Raw genomic sequence first — 6000 nt, forward strand, 5'->3', positions numbered from 1 at the left:
ACTCCTAACTTCTTCCTGGTTCTAGGTGCCCATACTGCTTTGGCCCATTAAAAGTCCAAGGCTCTCAGTGTGCAGAAAGGAGAACCCTAGGGTTCTATAGATGGTGACTAGGCATGTGGACATCTCAATAGAAGAATTTTCAGGGTGAAGGAGAAAGGATGTAGTGAGGTGATCAGCTTAATTTATCTATATCCAAATCCTACTTTCCTCTGGCTTATATAGATCTATTCCCTTGGGGTCAGGAGGGAGAGGAAGGTTGAGGAAAAAAATACAACCAACAAGCACTCCAGAAACCATTTTGTTAGAGAACCCAAAGCTTTAAGAAGGAGAGAGAGGAGTATCAACCAATACATGGCTTGTTTGCATATGCAGATGATAAGCTAAGGAGAAAGGAACAATTGGCATTTTCTTTTAAACTAGAGAGTGTTTGACATTGGAGAAGTCTTTGGGTTCTCTCATCTCATTTGGGACTGTGTTGATCCTCTCCCCCCCTTCCCATATGCTATTTTAAGACAAAGACTCTCACCCCACCCCAGACCCCCATCCTCACCCTCCCCACACACACACTAAAATGAGATTCAATTAAAGCAATTTTGGGAGCAGCTCCTGAAGGCTTTTCAATGTGAGATAATTACAAGTAATTTGCTGCTGTGAAGACGAAAGAGGGCAAGGGGGTCTTAGGGGAGGGGCCCCCAAATACACACAGATCTGTGGGGATTTGGGGGCAGCTGAGTCCACAATGGAATCTTAACTACCAGTTCATTTCCTAAATTACTTGCAGGTGGGAAAAGGGGGAATATAGAAGTGGAGGGGTGTTCAAGGGACAGGGCTACACCTCCCCCTACTCACCTCCCACCAGTCCCCTAAACCTATTACAGGAGGTGGGGAGAGATGATGGGGGGCAGAGTCTACATGGCTATAGAAGCAAGTTACTCAAACCCAGTCCTCACTTTTGTCTCAGGGGTGGTGGCTGCTTAGGATTTTATACGAGACTTGCCCAATTCCCTGGGATATCATCCAGATAATTGGAGCCTGTATAGACATGACCTCTAAGAGTCAGCATGTTCCCAGGGGAAGGGGGCCCATGGAATTCAAAGCAGGAAGGAGAATAGGAAGAGGTGGAAAGAGAACCTGGAGGTGAGTGGAGTACCAGGAGCAGGTAAAAGTCATAGGCTCCTCAATAATAAGACAGACCCTGGGTCATCTTGCCCATTCTGCACCTCCATAAAGGGTGTCTAATGCACCCAGGGAGGATTGCAGAAAATCAGAGTTTTCACTCCAAGGGATTTGATGATGCTCCCTCTTCCTAAGCCATTTATTCTGTTCTTTCACAGCCTTTTTGGGTGTTAAGCCTCAATCCTTCAGGTTGAAACCATAAACTCTCTCAGCCCTCCTTCCATCCTCAGGGATTCTCTGAATCACTTCAACTCCCTTTAAAAGCAACTTCTTTTTTTCTCCTTCTAGTATTTGCTGAAGAAAAGGAAAGAGTAACCCAGGCATTAACTCTTTTCCAGGCAGCAGGGAATTTTCCCACTAAGAATAAGCCAAATTGGACAAAGATGGAGGCATGAAGAGGATGGGAGGCAGCAGTACTATTGTTCATCACCTTTAGAACTGGAAGAGAGACTAGATGTCATATAATCCAACCTATTCATGTTACAGATGTGGAAACTGAGGCCCAGAGAAGTTAAGTGACTTATCCAAGGTCACAGAGCCAGAGCTCAAATCCAAGTTCTCTCCACAAATCCAGGGCACATGCTACACCTTTTCTATGTAGATGTGTAGTGTAGAATGGGGATTGAGGGGGTAGGGGTAGTTCTGAAATCCAGAGATAAGGAAGAAGCAGATTTTTTTTTTAATTAATGGTACAACCTTAGGGACTAGAAAGAGCCCTAAAGGAAATAGTAGAGTGGAAATGTGGATCTGGAATCTGGATAGACTTGGGTTTGAATTCCAGTCCCCGCCACTAACCTTCAATGGCTCCCTATAGCCCCCAGCATCAATCAATCATTTATTAAGCACCTGCCACGTGCCAGCCACCGGGCTAAGTGCCGAGGATACTTATACAAAGAATGAAAAGTTCCGACTCTTTAAGGGCTTACATTCTAACAAGAGAGACAAGAGAATAAATACAAAGTAATTAAACACAAAATAGGGAGGAAAGGCATTAGAAGCAGAGGTGGGGTGGGGACAGACCTGGAAGAGATGTTAGGATAAACTACAAACTCTTGAGCAAGCTATTTAAAGCCTTCCACAATCCAGCTCCGGGCTTATTTCGTGTTAGACCCCCACCCCCCCACCCCCACCCCTTACCTCGCCTCACACAAGCTCCATTCCAGTCAAACTGGAATGTTGGTGTTTCTCAACTATACTGTGGGACATTACACCCCCCACCTCATGCCCTTACATGGTTGGGCTCCTATGTCCAGAATGCACTCCCTCCTTATTTCTGCCACCCAGAATGCCTAGCTTCCTTCAGAGATCAGCTTGTGTCACTTACTACGCATACTCTTTTCTGGGTCAACCTCCTCTGTACCCCTAGTTAATAACACTTTCTCTCATGCTTCTGCTGCTAGCTCTCCAACAGCCTCCTCCTCTGTCCCCCTCCCTAGTTGCTCTTACTCTATGTGTGAGAGTCCCCTACATGTAACTTTTCTCCACCATCTCCCTTGGCTATCTCATCTACTTCCATGGATTCAGTTACCTCTATGTAGATAACTCCAAAATCTCCAGACCCACTTTTTTAACTGATCAGTGGGTGACTCTCCCATGAGCAGCTCAAGTTCAACAGTCTAGTCTTCCTCTCCAAACCTGTTCCTCTTGCTAACCTTATTTCTGAAAATGGCATTACCATCCATCCTCCCAACCATCCAGGCTCAAATTCTGGGTTCCTCCTTGATTCTTCTCTCTTCTTCATCAACTACCAACATCTTGTCAATTCCACCTTTATAGCTTTCAAATCTCTCCTTTGATTTTCTTTAAAATTTATACTGATATAGTTTTATCACTCTTATTTCTGAACATCTCATCCCTTCCCTTTTCCAGTGAGCCATCCCTCACGACAGAGTTAAAAAAGAAAGAAAGAAAGAAAGAAGAAAAGGAAGGGAGAAAGCAGGTCCACAAAACTAAACAACACGTGCCCCCTAAGTTTTACTCCCTTCTCCACCACCCTAGTTCAAGCTGTAGTCACTTTTTCTTTAAACTATTAAAACTGGCTCTTAATTGGTCTTCCTCTTTCCTCCTGCCCAATCCATGGGAAGCAGCCAAAAGAATCTTCCTAAAGCACAAATTAGATCACTGCACTCCTCTGATCAAATGCCTTCTGTGGCTTCCCATTGTCTACTGAATCAAGTGCCAGCTCTTAATCCTGGCATTCAATGCCCTGCTCACCTTTGACCCAGGTTGTCTTCCCCCTCCCCTTTGCCTCCCTTCCCCTACAGAAAGTAATAAATAAACTCAGTTTCATGGTGAGAAAACTGAATTTGAAGTCAAAGGAGCGAGATCTTTTAGAGCTTAGCTCCCAAGCCTGGCACCAACCTTCCTTTCTGGTCTCATTTCATACTGCTACCCTGATATGGCATTTTTTCCAAGTTGAACTACTTCCCATCCCCTTTTCTCACCCTGTCCACTCCTATCTCTGTGCTTTGGCTTGTTCTATCCCCTTGTGTCTAGAATCAACCCCTCCTTCCTTTGCTTTTCTTAAGAACTGACTGAGATTCCTCTCTCCTCCTTGAAGCTTTCACTGACTTCCCCAGCACTTCCCTGGTCCCCCCATTCCCACCCCATCAGAAGTGATTTCTTCTCATTCAAATGTCTTTTGGACCCCTCCTTTGTATTTATATCTGTTTTGCAAAATATATCATTCCTATTTGTGTACATGTCTGTTAGACCATAAGTGTCATGAAGGAAGATACCAACTTATTGATTTTTATATCTCTTGTTCCCTGTACACTTTTTTTCCCCTACTAGATCTGTGGTTTCATTGGTCTAGAGAAATCTTGGTGAGGAAAACTGTTTACCAACGTAGATCTGCACTTGTTGTGCAAGTTAAAATCTTGGAGTTGCTTCCTGGAGGCAGTGAGAGGTTAAGTCACTTGTTGGGGTCACACAGTCAGAATGTGTCCAGAAGCAGGCCTCAGATCTGCTTGATTCCAAGGTCAGCCCTTTCTCCAGTATGCCCTGCTGCCTATCTCTGTACCTAATAGGTGAGAATTCAATGCTTTTTGATTGAATTTAATTGTTCCATTTGGATTCCCTGGCCAAAGCCAAAACCCTGCCTCAGGTCCTGATAGGCCTTTTTTTACCCATCGCTATACTAAAAAAAAAAAGTCCATTCTTAAAAAAAAATTGCAGTTTCATTCTCTTTCCCTCCTTCTCCTTTCTTTCAGTCTTTTTCCAACTATCTCATTGGTGGTCTTTGTTTCTTTGTTTCTCCTCTTCTCTCTCTCCTAGCTTCCTTTTCCCTCTCCATTCTTTATCTTTTCTCTTTGTGGACCAAGTTTTCTGTGGTTCCGGAAGACAGAGGGTGCTGGCTCTGTCTTGCTAAGAGCTATTGAGCAGGAACTGCGGGACAGAAATACCCTGCTCCCCCTCTCAGAGATGGAGGCTCCCTCTCTTCCCCCATTTCTCCTCTTCCTTCTACCCCAACTCCCCAAAGATGCTGTCAGTGAATAGAATTTAGAGCTAGAAGGCACCCTAGAGATGATCTAATCCGGGATTCTTAACCTGGAGTTGATAAATTTAAAAAATGACACATTTTGATAACTATATTTCAAAATAGTTGGTATTCCATGTATTTTATTTTATGCATTTAAAAACATTATTATAAGAAGGGACTGCAGACAGTCACCAGACTGTCAAAGGGGTCTATGATACAAAAGAGATAAGGATTCCTGATCTATTACAACTCCTGCATTTTACAGATACAGAAACCAAGACTAGGATTTGCACACCTAAGTGATTTGCTCAAGGTCACACAGGTAACCAGTGAGTGGCACAATCCGAATTTTAACTCAAGTCTTTTAACTTCGAATGCAATTGTACTCTCTGATGCATTATTTGTTACCTCTTTCTCAGTTAAGGAAATGAGGCATAGAGGACAGCCTGGATGTTAACTTAGAGCACCTGACTCCAAATCTAGGGTCCTGAGGGACACTGCTTTTCCATCGGTTTCTCCCTTACCCAAAGAGGAGGAGCCAAATGGGGCCTGGGGCTCTCCCATCTTGAGAGGTTAGCCCCAAGGTAAGAGGAGGGTGGAGGAATTGTGCCAGACCTCACTAAGCAGCTGGGCCTCCTCAGGTCAGCCCGGGAGACAGATGTATGGGGAGGGCCAGGTAAGAAAAAAATGGGGCAGGACCCTCCACACCCCTGCTCCAGGCTTCAAGGCAATATAGCCCAAGGTCCTTAGAGAAAAATCCGTCCCTCTCTTTTCCAATGAGGGGATGGCAGGAGGGAGGGTAAGATTCTCAAATTCCAACTGACCTGGCACAGCTTGGTTAGCCTTAGCCTTGTCTGGGAGCTCCCCCCACCTTCCTAATTCCCTCCCCACCTTCCTTCTCTAGAGTTACAGGTCTGAGCCTGAGTTTGGGAGTTATTCAGTGACATGAGGGAAAGGGTGAGATTCCAGCAGCAAGCCCCCAAGTGTGACTACTACTGTTCCTATTCTTAAGATGGAAAAAGACTGGAACCGGAAACCAAGAGCTTCCCAATGTCTCCCCTTCCCCCTTTCCCTGCCTGCCAAATTTGGTTTCTTAAAAAAAGAAAAGCAGCCCCAAACCTCAAATCACACACACTCTCTCTCTCTCTCTCTCTCTCTCTCTCTCTCTCTCTCTCTCTCTGTCTCTCTCTCTCTCCCTTTCATATCTTCACGTAGAGACACAAATGAAGATAAACATGGAAAAAAACACACATGAAGAGCCAAATATATGACCAAAGACACACGTACACATAAACACACAGAACCATACTCACATAGATTCTTACATACATATATCAACTGTC

This window comes from Trichosurus vulpecula, chromosome 4 (genome assembly GCF_011100635.1).
Source record: "Trichosurus vulpecula isolate mTriVul1 chromosome 4, mTriVul1.pri, whole genome shotgun sequence".
NCBI lineage: Eukaryota > Metazoa > Chordata > Mammalia > Diprotodontia > Phalangeridae > Trichosurus > Trichosurus vulpecula.